Source organism: Rattus rattus, chromosome 3 (assembly GCF_011064425.1).
Source record: "Rattus rattus isolate New Zealand chromosome 3, Rrattus_CSIRO_v1, whole genome shotgun sequence".
NCBI lineage: Eukaryota > Metazoa > Chordata > Mammalia > Rodentia > Muridae > Rattus > Rattus rattus.
Genome location: NC_046156.1, coordinates 116,445,199 through 116,463,961, shown reverse-complemented (window position 1 = coordinate 116,463,961; position 18,763 = coordinate 116,445,199). Strand labels below are relative to the sequence as shown.

The 18,763-nt window shown below is 38.1% G+C and overlaps 1 protein-coding gene, 1 non-coding gene and 1 pseudogene across 5 annotated transcripts in view; 1 reads left to right on the top strand and 2 right to left on the bottom strand.

Annotated features, from left to right (window-relative positions):
- The window catches only part of Spata5 (spermatogenesis associated 5), a 204,279-nt gene that overhangs the window by 149,237 nt on the left and 36,279 nt on the right, over positions 1-18,763 (top strand). The gene's annotated exons all lie outside the window — the stretch shown is intronic.
- Positions 5,213-5,683, bottom strand: LOC116896918 (annotated as a pseudogene).
- On the bottom strand, positions 18,268-18,400 carry LOC116897516. The gene has a single exon (XR_004387534.1). It is a non-coding gene; the product is annotated as a small nucleolar RNA SNORA51 (small nucleolar RNA).

Here is an 18,763-nt window from a genome sequence, read left to right as displayed (position 1 = left end):
AGATTAGTTATCTTTACCTGTGCTCCCGAGGCCTGTTCGCCGAGGTGCTGCCCTCGGGCCTGGCGGCGGCAGCAACCAGGAAGATCTGCGCTGCCCTTTCCGGGAGCCTCCGTGCACCAGGGTTCCAGATGGAGTTTGGTGTTTTCCTCTGGAATCAATAATCTGTGCAGAGTGTAGTCTCTTCTGGTTTCCCAGGCGTGTCTGCCTCTCTGAAGGTTTAGCTCTCCCTCCCACGGGATTTGGGTGCAGAGAACTGTTTATCTGGTCTGTTCCTTCAGGTTCCGGCGGTGTCTCAGGCGCAGGGGTCCTGCCGTTCCTGGGCCCTCCCCCACGGGAACCCAGAGGCCTTCTACAGTTTCCTCTTGGGCCAGGGATGTGGGCAGGGGTGGGCAGTGTTGGTGGTCTCTTCCGCTCTGCAGCCTCAGGAGTGCCCACCTGACCAGGCGGTGAGGTCTCTCTCCCACCGGGTCTGGGAGCAGAGAGCTGCTGCGGGCCGGGATGCGCGGTTGTGGGACTCCTGGTAAACAAAGGAAGTGCCTGGTCCTAGTGGAATTCTGCCTCTGTATGTCCCGATTTCACCAGGCAGGTCACTTGCAGCAGATAAATTGGTCTTACCTGTGTTCCCGAGGCTCAAGTTCACCGTAACTTTGTTTTTAAACTTAAGAAATTGTGATATATACCCATTTCTCAGAGACTTTCTGTATTTCCACACTTCAATTTTTACTTAATTTGGAAAGAACACACCAATTGAACTTTCTTAAGGTTTGTGTTAGATATATGATTGTTTGCACCACACAAGTCACCTGCCAGAATGCTTCATGTTGCTGCTTTACCTGTATTACAGACTGTCAGATGTTCAAAACTTCTGTCATCTTTCAAGAAGCATTTGGCAGAAAGGAGGTGTATATAGGATGAGCAGCAAGCTTAAAACAGTATTTTGTGTCTAACTATAGATAGCCCTCTGTAGGAAAATCTGTTCCAGCAAACCTTCCTGGCGGACTGGTACCTCAAGTTTTATAACCAGGGTAACCTACATCTGTGGAGAAGTAAATTTCTAATAATGATTTATCTTTTTAATACGCTTGTTTGTTTTGTGCCAAATTTTTCTCTATCTTCAGGCTAGGATTTCATGATTCTTAAATAAACCATTTGCTTCTCCATCTTGAGAGGAACCATAAATTTTTGGAATTCTTTCAACTTTTAAGGGACCATATGATTTTTTTTTTAAAGATATAGTATGTCAGTTAGTGAGACAACTTATTTTTACTTGGTCTTCTAAAGTTATAGAAATCTAATTTCTAATTATACTTCTAATCTCCTTATGTGAAAAGCATACCCCTGTCTTATATGAAAATTTTTCCTTGTGTTAAGACCTTTTTTTTTGTTTTACTGTGGGAGATTGTATGATGAGTAATCACGTAAGGTATGAAATGAGGAAGCTATGGGACCAGATGCCAACCCTTCCTGTGGGGTTCTTGTTGGATTCAACAACATAGTTCACACACATGGATTCTTCTTTGTAATCACAGGGCAAGTGTTTCAGAAATACTGATTTTATAATCAGAAAAGCACATTTGAACACTGTAATAACAAGCAATTGCAAATTGCCTAAGCTTCCATATTTTATATTAGGATATTTAAATTCGTAATGACATTTTGTTTAGATACTTTGTTTTGGAAAATGGCTTTTGTTTTCAATTTTAAGCCATTAAGCTTATATTTCATAGTTAAATTGTTTATTGGAGCTATCTTAATAATATTTGTGATCTCTATGTTTAGTTTTTCTTTGGTTTTTATTGGATATTTTTATTTATTTACATTTCAAATCTTATCCCTTTTTCTGGTTTCCCATCCATAAACCTCCATCCCATCCCTTCCCACTTTTAGGATGGTGTGCCCCCACCCATCCATCCACCCCTTCCCACCCTAACATTCCCCTACACTGGGGGGTCCAGCTTTGGCAGGACCAAGGGCTTCGCCTCCCATTAGTGCCCAACAAGGCCATCCTCTGTTACATATACAGCTGGAGCCATGGGTCAGTCCATGTGTCCTCTTGAACGGTGGTTTAGTGTCTGGGAGCTCTGGTTGGTTGGTATTGTTGTTCTTATGGGGTCGTAAGCCCCTTCAGCTCCTTCAATCCTTACTCTTAACTCTTCCAGTTGGGACCCCATTCTCAGTTCAGTGGTTAACTGCCAGCACCCACCTCTGTATTTGTCATGTGCTGGCAAAGCCTCTCAGGAGAGATCTGTATGCCTCCTGTCAGCATGCATTTCTTGGCGTCAGCAATGTCGTCTGGGTTTGTTGGCTGTATGTATATGGGCTGGATCCCAGGTTGGGGTAGGCTCTCAATGGCCATTTCTTCAGTCTCTGCTCCAAACTTTGTCTCCATATTCCCTCCTATGAATATTTTTGTTCCCCCTTTTAAGGACTGAAGCATCACACTTTGGTCTTCCTTCTTCTTGAGCTTCATGTGGTCTGTCAATTGTATCTTGGGTAATCCAAGATTTTGGGCTAATATCCACTTATCAGTGAGTGCATATCATGTGTGTTTTTCGGTGATTGGGTTACCTCACTCAGGATAATATTTTCTAGTTCCATCCAGTTCCCTAAGAATTTCATGAACTCATCGTTTTTAATAGCTGATTAGTACTCCTTTGTGCAAATGTACTACATTTTCTGTATTCATGCCTCTGTTGAGGGACATCTGCGTTGGTTCCAGGTTCTGGCTATTATAATAAGGCTGCTATGAACATAATGGAAGATGTATCCTTGTTATATGTTAGAGTATCATTTGGGGATATGTCCAGGAGTGATAACAGCTGGATCCTCCGGTAGTGCTATGTTCAATTTTCTGAGGAACCTCCAGACTGATTTCCAGTGTGGTTGTACCAGCTTGCAATTCCACAAACAATGCACGAGTGTTTCTCTTTCTTCAGCATCTGTTGTCTCCTGAGTTTTTGATCTTAGCCATTCTGACTAGTGTGAGGTAGAATCTCGGGGTTGTTTTGATTTACATTTCCCTGATGACTAAGGATGTTGAACATTTCTTTAGGTACTTCTCAGCCATTTGATATTCCTCAGTTGAGAATTCTTTGTTTTGCTCTATACTTCATTTTGATAGGGTTATTTGATTCTCTGGAGTCTTAACTTATTGAGTTCTTTGTATATATTGGATATTAGTCCTCTATCAGATGTAGGATTGATAAAGATCTTTTCCCCATCTGTTGGTTGCTGTTTTGTCCTAATGACAGTGTCCTTTGCCATACAGAAATTTTGCAATTTTATGAGATCCCATTTGTTGATTCTTGATCTTAGAACATAAGCCATTGGTGTTTTGTTGAGGAAATTTTCCCCAGTGTCCATGTGTGGGAGGCTCTTCCCCACGTTTTCTTGTATTAGTTTGAGTGTATCTGGTTTGATGTGGAGGTCCTTGATCCACTTGGACTTAGGCTTTGTACAGGGTGAGAAGAAGGCTTTGTACATGGGTTGATTTGCATTCTTCTACATGCTGACCTCCACTTGAACCAGCCCCATTTGCTAAGAATGCTATCTTTTTTCCGCTGGATGGTTTTAGCTTCTTTGTCAAAGATGAAGTGACCTTGGGTGTATGGGTTCATTTCTGGGTCTTTAATTCAATTTCATTGATCTACGTACCTGTCTCTGTGCCAATACCATACAGTTTTTATCACTCTAGCTCTGTAATACAGCTTGCGGTCAGGGATGGTGATTCCCCAAGAAGTTCTTTTATTGTTGAGGATAGTTTTTGCTATCCTGGATTTTTTTTTTTGTTATTCCAAATGAATTTTGCAAATTGCTCTATGTCTTTGAAGAATTGAGTTGGAATTTTGATAGGAGTTGCATTGAATCTGTAGATTGCTTTTGGCAAGATGGCCATTTTTACTATATTAATCCTGCCAATCCATGAGCATGGGACAGCTTTCCCTCTTCTGAGATCTTCAGTTTCTTTCTTCAGAGACTTGAAGTTCTTGTCATACAGATCTTTCACTTGCTTGGTTAGAGTCACATCAAGGTATTTTATTTTATTTGGGACTATTGTGGAGGGTGTTGTTTCCCTAATTTCTTTCTCAGCCTGTTTATCCTTTGAGTAGAGGAAGGCTACTGATTTAGTTGAGTTAATTTTATACCCAGCCACTTTGCTGAAGTTGTTTAGCGGGTTTAGGGATTCTCTGTTGGAATTTTTGGGGTCACTTAAGTATATACTATCATATCATCTGCAAATAGTGATAACTTTGACTTCTTCCTTTCCAGTTTGTATCCCTTTGACCTTCTTTTGTTGTCTGATTGCTCTGGCTAGGACAAGTATTATCTTGAATGGTAGGGAGAGAGTTGAGAAGCCTTGTCTAGTCCCTGGTTTTAGTGGGATTGCTTCAAGTTTCTCTCCATTTAGTTTGATGTTGACTACTGCTTTGCTATATATTGTTTTAGTATGTTTAGGTATGGGCCTTGAAGTTTTCATTTTTCCAAGACTTTTAACTAGAAGGGGTGTTGAATTTTGTCACATGCTTTCTCAGCATCTAATGAGATGATCATATGTTTTTTTTTTCTTTGAGTTTGTTTATACAGTGGATTACATTGATGGATTTCCATATATTGAACTATCTCTACATCCCTGGGGTGAAGCCTACTTGATCATGGTAGATGATTGTTTTGATGTGTTCTTGATTCAATTTGCGAGAATTTTATTGAGTATTTTTTAAATAATTAATTAATTAATTTTATTATTATTATTTTGTCTTTTTTTTTTTTTTTCTAGAGCTAAGGACCGAACCCAGGGCCTTGCGCTTGCTAGGCAAGCGCTCTACCACTGAGCTAAATCCCCACCTCTTTATTGAGTATTTTTGTGTCAATATTCATAAAGGAAATTGCTCTGAAGTTCTCTTTCTTTGTTGGGTCTTCATGTGGTTTCGGTATAAGCATAATTGTGGCTTCGTAGAATTTGGTAATATTCATTCTGTTTCTATTTTGTTTGAATAGTTTGGACAATATTGGTATCAGGTCTTCTATGAAGTTCTGATAGAATTCTGCACTAAACCCATCTGAACCTGAGGTTTTGTTTTGTTTTGTTTTGTTTTTTTATAGATCTTGTCTCAAGTTTATTTGTAAAAACAGCATAGGACACTGGTCATCTGTAAATAGTGTGTAGGTAGGTGTGTCACAGCAGTCCCTGTCTTCACACTGGCAGGAGCCTTTTCTATGGGGCCTTTACAGGGGCCTGGGCACCCTTGGGAGCCTGGGCTGAAGCTTTGGCCTGGGCCTTAGCTGGAGCTTTGGCCTCTGCCTTGGTTTGAACCTTGGGCTTTGGTTGGCAGAGCCTGCGACCCTTGGCCTTGTAGCTTCGAATCGTCTTACCAAGCTTGGGGTGAGCGATGAAAGCCAGACAGCTGAGTTTGCGGCTGGAGCCCTTTGGCATCTTGGGCTTGATGGCCTGAGGCTTCATGAGGGCCTTGATGGCCTCTGCGCGTGCACTCACTGCCTTGGCATTGTTGGCCGGCATCTTCTTCAGGCCTTTCCTGTTGTGCTTCTTGGCAAAGCTCATGTTCCTCAGAAACTTGGGGTCTACCCCCTTAAAAGATTCATATCTTTGTGACCGGGGTTTCTTGATGCCATTTCTGTGTCATTTGCGGGAGTGATTGTGTGTGGTGTGGTTCTTGAACTTGGCCATGTGTGCATGGTAAGCCGCGGCTCCCGCAGCGCCTGGGACTGGAAGAGAAAGAGGGTGAAAAACTTTTAATGACTGCTTCCGTTTCTTTAGGAGTTAAGGGGCTGTTTAAATGGTTTATCTGATGATGATTTAACTTTGCTACCTGATATCTGTCTAGAAAATTGTACATTTCATCCAGATTTTCCAGTTTTGTGGAGTATAGGCTTTTGTAGTACAATCTGATGATTATTTTAATTTCCTCAGTTTCTATTTATATTTTGATTTTCATTTCTGATTTTGTTTATTTGGATTTTCTCTGTACCCTCTAGTTAGTCTGGCAAAGTGGTTATCTATATTGTTGATTTTTTTTTTTTTTCAAAGAACCAGCTCCTGGTTTTGTTGATTCTTTGTATAGTTCTCTTGTTTCTACTTAGTTAATTTCAGCACTGAGTTTGATTATTTCATGCTGTCTACTCCTCCTGGGTGTATTTGCTTCTTTTTGTTGTAGTGCATTTATGTGTTCTGTCAGGCTGCTGACGTATGCTCTCTCCTATTTTTTTGTTTGTTTGGTTTTTTTTGTTTTGTTTTGGTTGTTGTTGTTGGGTTTTTTTTTTTGTTTGTTTGTTTGTTTGTTTTTTTGTTTTTTTTGGAGGCACTCAGAGCTATGAGTTTTCCTCTTACTACCGCTTTCATTGTGCCCTGTAAGTTTGGGTATTCTGTGCCTTCATGTTCATTAAATTCTAAAAGGTCTTTAATTTCTTTATTTCTTCCTTGACCAAGTTGTCATTGAGTAAAGCATTGTTCAACTTACATGTATATGTGGACTTTCTGTGATTATTGTTGTTATTCAAGACTAGTCTTAGTGGGTGGTGATCTGATAGGATGCATGGGATTATTTCTATCTTCCTGTATCTGTTGAGTCCTATTTTGTGACCAATTATATGGTCAGTTTTGGAGAAGGTACCATGCAGTGCTGAGAAGAAGGTATATTCTTTTGTTTTAGGATGAAATATTCTATAGATATCTGTTAAATCCATTTGGTTCATAACTTCTGTTCGTTTCTCTGTGTCTCTGTTTAGTTTCTGTTTCCATGATCTGTCCATTGATGAGAGTGGGGTGTTGAAGTCTCCCACTATTATTTTGTGAAGTGCAATGTGTAATTTAAGCTTTAGTAAGATTTCTTTTATGAATGTAAGTGCTGCCCTTGCTTTTGGAGCATAGATATTCAGGATTGAGAGTTCATCTTGGTGGATTTTTCCTTTCATGAATCCTTCCTTCCTGATAAGTTTTGCTCAAAAGTTGATTTTATTTGATATTAGAATGGCTACTCCAGATTGTTTCTTGGGACCATTGGCTTGCAAAGTTGTTTTCTAGCCTTCTACTCTGAGGTAGTGTCTGTCTTTGTCACTAAGGTAATGTTTCCTGTATGCAGCAAAATGTTAAATCCTCTTTATGCATCCAGTCTGTTAGTGTATGTCTTTTTATTGAGGAATTCAGTCCATTCATGTTGAGAGATATTAGAGTCCAATGATTGTTGTTTCCTGTTATTTTTGTTGTTAGAGTTGGACTTAATGTTTGTGTGGCTCTCTTCTTTTGGGTTAGTTGAAATTATAATACTTTCTTGCCTTTCCAGGTTGAGTTTCCCTTCTTGTGTTGGAGTTTTCCATCTATTTTCCTTTGTAGGGCTGGATTTGTGGAAAGATATTGTGTAATTTGGTTTTGTCATGGAATATCTTGGTTTCTTCATCCATGTTATTTGTGAATTTTGCTGGATATAGTAGCCTGGGCTGGCATTTGTGTTCTCTTTGGGTCTGTATGACATCTGTCCAGGATCTTCTCACTTTCATAGTCTCTGGTGAGAAGTCTGGTGTGATTCTGATAGGTCTGCCTTTATATGTTTCTTGACCTTTTTCCCTTACTGCTTTTAATATTCTTTCTTTGTTTTGCACATTTGGTGTTTTGACTGTTAGGTGATGGGAGGAATTTGTTTTCTGGTCCAATCTATTTGAAGTTCTGTAGGCTTCTTGTATGTTTATGGGCATCTCTTTCTTTAGGTTAGGGACATTTTCTTCTATAATTTTGTTGAAATAATTTACTTGCCCTTTAATTTGTGAATCTTCGCTCTCTTCTATACCTATTATCCTTAGATTTGATCTTCTCATTGTGTCCTAGATTTCCTGGATGTTTTAGGTTAGAACCTTTTCGTTTTGCATTTTCTTTTATGGTTGTGTCAATGTGTTCTGTTGTATCTTCTGCTCCTGAGATTCTCTCTTCTATCTCTTGTATTCTGTTGGTGATGCTCGCATCTGTGACTCCTGATCTCTTTCCTAGTTTTTCTATTTCCAGGGTTGTCTCTTTTTGTAATTTCTTTGTTTTTATTTCGATTTTTAGGTCCTGGATGGTTTTGTTCAATTCCTTCACCTGTTTGGTTGTAGGTTTGGTTTTTTTTTCCTTTTATGGTTTTTTATTGTAATTCTTTAAGGGATTTGTTTCCTCTTTAAGGGCTACCTGTGTACCTTTGTTTTTCTGTATTTCTCTCTTTTTTTTTTTTTTTTCTTCAGAGCTGGGGCCCGAACCCAGGCCTTGCGCTTTCTAGGCAAGCGCTCTACCACTGAGCTAAATCCCCAACCCCATTTCTGTATTTCTTTAAGGGAGTCATTTATGTCCTCCTTAAAGTCCTCTAACATCATCATGAGTTGTAATTTTTAATCAAAAGCTTTTCCTCTCTGTTGGGGTATCCAGGACTTGATATGCTGGAGGAACTGGGTTCTGATGTTACTACATGGCCTTGGTTTCTGTTGCTTAGGTTCTTGCCCTTGACTCTCACCATCAGGTTGTCTCTGGTGTTAGCTGGTCTTGCTGTCTATGACAGTGGCTTGACCCTCCTGTAAGCCTGTGTCTCAGCACTCCTGGAGACCGACTTCTTAGGTACAGAGAGCTGTGTCCTAGGGTCAGCTCTGGGTGCAGGTAGAAACCAGAAGGATCCTGTCCCAAACTGCTCCTAGGTTCCTGTGCCCAGAGGGCTCCAGGTGGGTTCCTCTTGGGCCAGGAATGTGAGCACAAGTGGTGGTCTCACCTGTGCTCCCAGGATTGACCACACTTCTGAGACTCCAACTCTCTTTCTGGTAGGATCTAAATACAGAAAGCCGTGTCACAGGGTCAGCAACGGACATATGCTAGTTTTTCTTTGTTAATGATAGGTAATATTTCTCAAAAGTAAATATTAATGTTTCTTTACAAACTATTAAATATCTCTTTTTCAGCAGATTATCAGGACTTAATTTTGTTTTCTTTGTATGTAATCTTTCCAAAGTAAGGAAAGTATTGAATTTAGCAACTTTAGAAAACTGAGGATTTCTAATCTACTAAAATAGTTGTTTAGAAAATAAGTATTCATTTTCAGTACCCTTTCTTTAGATGGGGATTGGATCCTGTGATGGGAGGAAGGCACAGTGTTCTAATGCTGAGGAGAAAAGTGGCCCCTCTGTCAGTCTTCCATTGTATATTGAACAAGTTCTTGTGTTTCTTCTCGTACCCCATTGAACTTTCATCCCTTGAAAGCATTACAGTGCTCACAGTGGCTGTTCAGGGTTGTAGTCTATTTACTTTCGAGTATAATTTTGCCTTGAGCTAGAAAGGAAAGGGTTTATTTCTATCAACAGAGGTTCCTTTTACATTTCTTCATTGTTGTTCATATTATTTCTGACGTTCTTTAACACAGTTTGGGTGTCTTGCTCTAAAATGCTTGAGAGTCCTGAAGATTTCAAACTTAGGTTTTGCCGTTAGTTTCTGTGTGTTAACTGGGCCATTAGATACAGTGTGTATGCCACTTTACTCTCATGGGAAGTTTTCATAAATTCAATATTTTCTATCCTTTCAGAATGCAAAGTTGTCACTCTTGGCATTTTAATGAGATAGTCTTTTAGTTATAGCAAAAGTTACCCCTTCACAGAATTTCACTTATTGTGAAAGGAACCTTAGGGACTTGGTCGTAGGGGCGCTTCCATACCAGTCTCAGAACTCAATCTGATCTCGGTCCTGAGATGATAAAAAATAAGTCACTTTCTATTTTAAGTAAAACTAAAGGCTTCACCATGACTCATGATCTATAGTATGCCAAACTATTTTGGTTCCTTTAGTAATTGACCTAAAACTTGAACATAATTGTAGGTGTGGGCGAATCTATACATTTACTGAAATCTAATTTATCTGTAAAGCTGTGTCTAAATATAGTTCTGTGGTTCAGTTGCTTAATCCTTATAAACTAATCACTCAGAAAGATCATATGAATGCCCACAGAAACAGAAAAGAAAGAAAAACAAACCTAAAATTTATGTCGAACCAGGGAAGTCCCCAGATAGCCAATACAGACTTGAACAAAATGAATAATGCTGCAGGGATTGTACCCTATACTTTGCTTGGAATGCTGTACTTCAAGATATATTCATTATAAAGCAGCAGCCATAATAATAATATAATAGTAATATTAATAATAGGTACAGTACGGGCACATAAGTAGATATGCTGCAGACCATTGGAATAAAATAGAAAACCTAAACATGAATCCACAAAACTTAAGTGATCCTATATTTATCAGAAAAGCCAGTCTCTGTAAAAACTGTCAGTGAAATTTATTTTCGCTCTTCTACCACCTGTCAGGTTTTACTTTTTCAGTTGAGAGTAAATAATAAAAATAGCAAGTAGGTGAAGATTACATACATCCATAAATCTGAGAATGCAAGTAACATGTTGTGTTTGGAAATGACCATTCTTTCCACATCTTCATCTCAATTCAGAGCTGTGTTTCTTCAGGAAAGCTTTATTTTAGCATTTAGTGGTTTGTTTTTGTTTGTTGTTCTTGTTTTGAAACATGAGTAGTTTTCAAAACTATATTACAGCAGAACACTTTCTCTAGTAAAACTAGAATCAGGCAGTCCAGTATTTAAGGAGGTATTGAAGAAGCTGCTTTTGTCAAATGGAGCCTTTCCATGAGCACTTCTTAGTTGGATAAACTCCTAAAAGTAAATACTGTGGTATTGCTTAATTAGTGGGCATGTTTACCTGTGCGTATGCACTAAAGTTCCATTTGAACAACTTTTTATTCATCTGGACATAACTGCCAAGTTTCAGATAAAAAATAACCTTAATCTGCAATTAGCAATCCATTTATTCTTTATAAAGGTAATATGGAATCAACATTACAGCACTGTATTGAGAGTGAGAGAACCTGCATTTTCAATATTTTTTGTAGTATGTTTTTGACCTCTTTATGGCTCTTCCCCCCATCATTTTTTCATGACACTTCTGTAAAAGCAACATTTGAAGGATGGGTAGTTAAATAGATACATAATCTTCTGTGGTAAATAAAACTTAAAGATGGAGTTAAGGGTTAAAAATCAGTAGCTTAGAAGTAAGGAGGAAGAATGGGCTAGAGTGGGCGGGGCACTGTGGTCATTTTGAGCTGTCTTTCACATCGTAATACAGCCTGCCTCCACACCTTGGAAATAAAGGCTACAGTGGTAGAACATGACTATGGCTCTTTCATGTAAAAAATGTTTTGTTATTTATATTAAAACTGCCAACTTTATCGCTTTCACTGTTTGCAAAGAACTTTAGTCTGTGAGAAGTTACCTACCAAAATATTTTGTGACCTGGTTAATAGTTAATATTTATTTATTAGGCATCAAGTTTATGTTTTATTCATCTATTTCTCCTTACAACCTTTAGATAAATCATGTAGAACACATACTTCATGAAGTTATAGAGGAAAAGAACTTTTGAAACACTCTACCTTTCATGTCCCTACCTGTAATGTTTGAGAATTAGAACCTTGAACAAGTGCATATCTTGGCAAGCAAATTATTTTCACCTCAATCTTGATCAAAGAATAGTGAAAACACTGAGTCATAGCTTAAGATGCTACTGTCTGTATTAAAATGAAAAACAGAATGCAGGTTTAAAATTTCTGTAAATTAAGATACAACTTATTAAAGAAAAAGGTACAACTTATTTCAAATACCATGAAAAATTGAACATGTAAGAAATCCAGCAACCAGCAATTTTTTTTTTTTAATATTTCAGTCTCTTCGGGGCCGAGAATTTGGGGGATCACCTCTGAAGATAGCTCTCTATGTAGAAATATATTGGAGAGCAACCTTCTGTCTTAGCATCAGCCTGCGTTGTTACTAGGAATCTCTACAGGACCCTCTCAGCCAATAACTCAACAGAATGTAACCCAGTCCCACCACTGGATACAGAAAGATGCCTAGGTCAATACCCCATAACCTCCATTATTAGGAGTCCTCACTAAGTTCATCCTTGTAGACTACAGGAAGTTTCCACTGCACTAGGTTTCTGCATCACTCCCCTGATGCTCCCCAGTTTAGCAGTCTCTCCCCACACTCTCCTCCTTCATTGCCCCCCTTCCTGACTCACCTGACTCTTCCTGCTCCCAGCCCTACCTGCCCCACTCTGTCCTTAAAATTTATTGTTCCCCTTCCCAGGGAGGACCATGCATTGTCCCCTAGAGCCCTCCTCTGTACCTAACCTCTGGGTCTGTGGATTATAGAAAGATTATCCATTACTTAACAGCCAGTATCCACTTATTAGTCAATATATACAATATTTATCTCTCTGGGTCTGAGTTACCTCACTCAGGATGCTTTTTTTCTAGCTGCATTCATTTAACTGATAAGTTCATGATTTTTTTTTAACAGCTGAGTAATACTCCAATTGTGTAAATGTACCATATGAAGGACATCTAGGTTGTTTGTATGTTTCTGACTATTACAAGTAAAGCCTCAGTAAACATAGTTGAGTAAGTGTCTTTGTGGTAGGACCGAACATCCTTTAGGTATATGCCTAAGAGCAATATAACTGGGTATTGTAAGTCAATTCCCAATTTCCTGAGGAGCCACTGTATCGATTTCTGAGGTGGCTACAAAAGTCTGCATTCCCACCAGCAGTGGAGCAGTGTTCTCCTTGTTTCACATCCTCAACAGCATGAGTTGTCACTTGTATTATTTATCTTAGCCATTCTGGCAGGTGTAAGGTGAAATCTCAAAGTCATTTTAATTTGCATTTCCCTGGTGGCTAAGGATACACTTCTTTAAGTGTTTCTCAGCCATTTGAGTCTCCTCTATTAGGAAATCTGTTTAGATCTGTAGCTTTTTTTTAAGTTGGATTGATCAGTTTTATTTTTGGAGGGCTTTCTTGGTTTTGTTTGGGGTTTTTTTGTTTTTTGTTTTTTTGGTATCTAATTTCTTGAGTTCTTTATTTATTTTGAATTTCTGTTAGATGTAGAGCTGGTAAAAATCTTTTTCCATTCTGTAGGCTGCCTCTTTGTTAAATTGATGGTGTTCTTTGCCCTACAGAAGCTTTACAGTTTTATGATGTCCCATTTACTAATTGTTGATCTTAGTGCCTGATCTGTTGGTGTTCTGTTCAGGATGTTGTCTCCTGTGCCAACATGCAAGGTTATTTCTCACTTTCTCTTCTGTCAGGTTCAGTGTTTCTGGTTTTATGTTAAGATCTTTGATTTACTTATCTTTTATGTACAGACATCCATTTTGACCAACTCCATTTGTTGGAGATGCTCTCTTTTTTCTAGTATATGTCTAACTTCTTTATCAAAAATCAGATGGTCATTGATACGGGAACCCATTAGTCAGAATGTCTGTTTTTATCCCAATAATATGCAGTTTTTATTACTATAACAGCTTTATAGTACAAAGCGAAATTAAGGTTGATAATACTTCCAGAAGTTCCTTTATTGTTCAGGATTGCTTTAGCTACCTTGGGTTTGTTTGTTTGTTTGTTTTAATTTTTGCATGAAGTTGAGAATGGACTCTCAAGGTCTATAAAGAATTGCATTAAAATTTTGACTGGGAGTATATTGGATCTGTAGAATGCTTTTAGTAGGATGGCCATTTTTACTATGTTAATACTACCAATGCGTGAACATGGGTCTTTTTGTCTTCTTATATCTTCTATAATAATTTCTTCAAAGACTTGAAGATTTCATCATGCAAGTCTTTTATCTACTTGGTTAGAATTACCCCAGGATATTTTATATTTTTTGAGGTCATTGTGAAGGGTGTTGTTTCCCTGATTTTTTTTTTCTCAACCCCTTTGTCATTTGTATGTATAAGGGCTACTAATTTTCTTGAGTTGATCTTATATTCACCTACTTTGCTGAAAGTGTTTATCAGCTGTAGGAGTTTTCTAGTGGAATTTTTTGGTTGATTTATGTATACTACAATCTGCAAGTAACAAAATTTTCACTTTCTTTCCAAATCTTACTCTTTTGATCTCCTCCAGTTGTCTTATTGCTGTAGCAAAATATTGAATGGATATGGAGAAAATGGGCAACCTTGTCTGATCCTGATTTTAGTAGAGCTGCTTTGAGTTTCTCTTCACTTAGTTTGATGTTGGCTATAGGGTTGCTATAAATTGCTTTTATTATGTTTAGGTATGTCCTTTGTATTTCTAATCTCTCCAGGACTTTTATCTGATGTGATGATCATGCTTTTGGGGTTTTTTTGGGGGGGGGTGTTGTTTTTTTCCTTTTAGTTCATTTATATGGTGGTGTCTTGGGTAGGGCTATGAAAGGACACTATGACCACAGCAACTCTTATAAAGCAAATCATTTAAGCGAGGGTGCCTTCAGTTCATAGTTGTAGTTCATTGTCAACATAGTGGGAAACGTGGTGGTATGCAGGCAGACATAGTGCTGGAGAAGAGCTGAGAGTTCTACATCCGGACTGTCAGGCAGCAGGCAGAGAGAGTGACACTGGGCCTGGCTTGAGCATCTGAGACCTCAAAGCCCACCCCCAGTGACAAACTTCTTCCAACAAAGCCACACTTACTCCGACAAGACCATAACTCCTTAACAAGGCCACACCTCCTAATAGTCCCACTCCCTCTGTGCCTATGTGGGCCATTTTTATTCAGACTATCACAGGTGGATTACATTTACTGATTTTTATAACATTGAGCCATCCCTGGATCTCTGGATTTAAGCCTAACTGATCGTAGTGGATAATCTTTTTGACGTGTTCTTGCATTCTGTTAGCAAGTATTATCATTGAGTGTTTTTGAATCTATGTTCATAAGGGTAATTCTCTTTTTTTGGTTGAGTCTTTATATGGTTTGTGTATCAGGGTAACTATGGAATAAGGACTGTTTTCTTTAGCTCATTAGCCCATTTTTGAAAATCTTGTAGAATTCTGTGCCTGTGCTAAAACTGTCTGGTCCTGGGCTTTTTTGTTGGGAAACTTTTAATAACTGCTTTTACTAGTGGTTAGAGGTCTATTTAAATCGTTTATCTGATCATGATTTAACCTTGGTAAGTGGTACCTATTGAGAAAAATTATCCATTTCTTTTTAGATTTTTTTTTTTATTTTAGTGGAGTACAGGTTTTTAAAGTATCCTCTTTTCATCTCTGTGTTTCCTCAGGCTCTTTTTTATTTCACATTTTTTTCTAATTTGGATATTCTCTCTGCCTTTTAGTTAGTTTGGATGAGGGTTAATCTTACTGATTTTATCAAATAACCAACTCTGTTTCATTCTTCGTTTCTATTTTATTGATTTCAGTCCTCAGTTTGATTATTTTTTGCCATCTATTCCTCTTGCATGTGCTTTCCTTATTTCGTTCTAGAGCTCTCGGATGCACTGTTAGGTTGCTCGTATGAGGTCTTTCCTCTTAGCACCACTTTCATTGTGTCCCCTAAGTGTGTGTATGTTGTGTATTCATTTTCATTAAGTTCTAGAAAGTCTTTAATTTCTTTACTTCTATCTTTGCCCATTTTTTTATTCAATAGAGAGTTGTTCCTTTTCCATTAATTTGTAATCTTTCTGTTATTGATATCCAGCTTTAATTCATGTTAGTTTAATAATTTTCACAGTGTTGTTTTAATTGTCTTGTATTTGTTGAGACTTGCTTTGTGACCATGTATGTGGTCGCTTTTGGAGAAGATTCCATGAGGTGCTGAAAAGAAGAAGTATTCTTTTATTTTGGATGAAATATTCATTTGATATTTGTTGGATTCAGTTGGTTTATAAGATCAGTTAGCTTCCGCATTCCTCTGCTTAGTTTTTGTCTGGATAACTTGTCCATTGATGAGAGTGAGGTATTGAAGTCTCTCACTGTATGAGGATCAATATGTGGTATAAGCTGTAGTGTTTCTTTTTTACAAAGGAGGTGAACTTCTGTTTGGAACATAGATGCTAAAGAATTGAAATGTCAGAAGACCCTATCACAAAACAGAAAAAAAAAAAATTGAACTGCCAAATTGGTAGATATTTTTTTCTTTTGATGAAAATGCAGTGTCCTTCCCCATCTATTTTGACTGATTTTGGTTTGAAGTTTATTTTTTTTAGATATTAGAATAGCTACACTAGCTTGCTTTTGAGGTCCATTTGCTTATAGTATCTTCTTTCAACTTTTTACTCTGAAGTAGTGTTTATCCTTGATATTAAGGTAGGTTTCTTGTATGTAACAGAAGGATGGAACCTGTTTCCTTATCCATTCTGTTAATCTCTTTGTATTGAGTAATTGAGTCCAGTGATATTAGGAATATCAATGAAAATGATTTTTAATTCCTGTGAGTGTGTGTGTTAGATAGAGAGTGAAAGAGAAAGGGGGCATGGGAGAGAATGTGTGCTTATGTGGGTGCGTGCATGTGTGTGTTCGCTTTTTTGTTTTGTTTACTTGTGTGAAACTATTTCCATGTGTGTAGTTAGCTTCCTTGATTTAGATCTCTTTTCTTCTTCTATAGGCCTGAATTTGTAGATAGATTCTGTTTAAGCTTGATTTTAACATGAAATACCTTATTTTCTCTATCTATGCTGATTGTAAATTTTCCTGGGTAGTAGTTTGGACTGGCATCTATGGTCTCTTTGGGTCTGCGGTATATCCCTCCAAGCCCTTCTGGCTTTTAGAGTCTCCATTGAAAAGTCAGGTGTAATTCTAATAATTAGAATTCTAATAAAGGTCTGCCTTTATGTGTTATTTGTTTTTTTCTTTACAGCTATTAATATTATTTCTCTGTTATATGTATGTATGTATGTATGTATTATGTATGTATGTATGTATTATTTCGATTCTTATGTGCCAAAGAGGACTTTCTTTTCTGTTCCTATCTATTTGGTATTCTGTATATTTCTTTTATATTTATAGGCATCTCCTTTAGTAATATTTTCTTATTTTGTTGAAAATATTTTCTGGGCTTTTGAGCTTGTATTCTCCTTCTTCTATTTCTATTATTCATATGTTTGGTCTTTTCATAGTATCTCGGGTTTCCTGGATGTTTTATATGAGGAATTTTTTAGATTTAATATTTTCTTTAACCTATGTGTCAATGTTTGAAATTCACTCTTCCATCTTTTGTATTCTGTTGGTGAAACACCTCTGTAGTTCCTGTTCACATTCCTAAATTTTTCATTTCCAGTATTTTCTCAGTTTGTGTATTCTTTATTATTTCTATTTCTATTTTCAGGTCTTACTGTTTATTTTTTCTTCCTTCAAGTGTTTTTTCTTGGCTTTCTTTAAGGGATTTATTCATTTCCTCCAGCTGTTTTATTTTTCTGGCTTCAGGGGATTTATTCATTTCTTCTTTAAGAACCTCTATCATCTTCATATAGTTAGTTGGTTTTAAAGTCTTTATCTTGTATTCAGATGTTAGAATAATCAGGACCTCCTGTGGTAGGATAGGTGGGCTCTGGTTTATTATTTATATTACCCTTGTTGTTATTGATTGTGTTCTTATACTGGTGTCTAGGCCTCTGGGTTTGGGGTGATTTTAGGTCTAGGTGTGGATTGCTGGTTTTGTCTCTGTTGAATAGGTGTTTTGGTTTTGGTTTGTTTTCTCTCTGTATTTTTCAGAGAGTGTATTGGCTATGTCTTACCTGTTTTACTGGCCTACTTAGTTGCTATGTTTGTATAGAATGCTTTGAAATGTTAGAGACTGGGTAAAGAGGAGGCCATGAGGAATGGTTTGTTACAATGCTAAGAGCAGCCTTGAGAATTGGTCCTCAGGAAACGGGGGAGAAAGTCCCAGGGCAGCCTACCTGGTCTTCTGGCAGGCATGGCCAATGATTGAGCAGTAGATGTCTGCTGGAGTTTGGAGGCTGGGACACAGCAACAAGGCACAGAAACAAGGTTGAGGTGGGAATGTCTGAGAGATCCACAGGTGGCATGGACTGGATTCTGTTTTCATTGATACATGAATGAGATTTACTAACATTTATTTGAAAGACTTAGTGAACATTCTATGTGCTGGGACATGTGATATGAATAATGTCACCCAATAGCACACAGTGAAACTCTTCAAAGAATTGGCAAGCATGATCTTAAATAGCACATCACAAGTCACCCAGGCTAGTTTTGAACTTGCTGTCCTCCACCTCATGTCTTGCTTAGTGGGAATTATAGGCCCATTATACGAACGAAGCCTGATGAAAAAGTACTACTTTGAGTCCTGCAGACCTTCTTTTAAATATGTTCAAAGCCATTCACACATTCACTAGCTGTAAAAGTTGATGTGCATAACTATGTCTTAGACCTGACCTTCCCTCCATTCTTTGTTCTTTTTTTTTTTTTTCCCCATGTCTACTCATTCACAATACAGACCAGGCACAGTGGCCTAGGCTGAGGTGTACACAGGGTAGTTTTATTCTCCTTCCTCTTTCTATACAGTCAGTGTAGGAACACAGCCTGTGCTAAGCACAAGGAGGCTCATTCTCTGTTCTTATGTGTTATTTTTGATATTGCCCCACCCCTCTGCGTGTGTGTATGTCTGTCTCTGTCTCTGTCTCTGTCTGTCTCTGTCTCTGTCATCTGTCTGTCTCTCTCTCTCTCTCTCTCTCTCTCTCTCTCTCTGTGTGTGTGTGTGTGTGTGTGTGTGTGTGTGTGTGTGTTTCCCACCGCTGCACTGTGACTACAAAACTGCTTTGGTGTTGCTGCATGCCTTGTAGTCATCTTAACTGAGAGCTTCCACTTAAGTTTCTGTTATTCTGAGAGGAGTGGGAAAAGACTTCAGCAGATCCTGAACTTTAGGAATGAGAAACAAGTACAAACGAAAAGAGCATATCTACCTGCC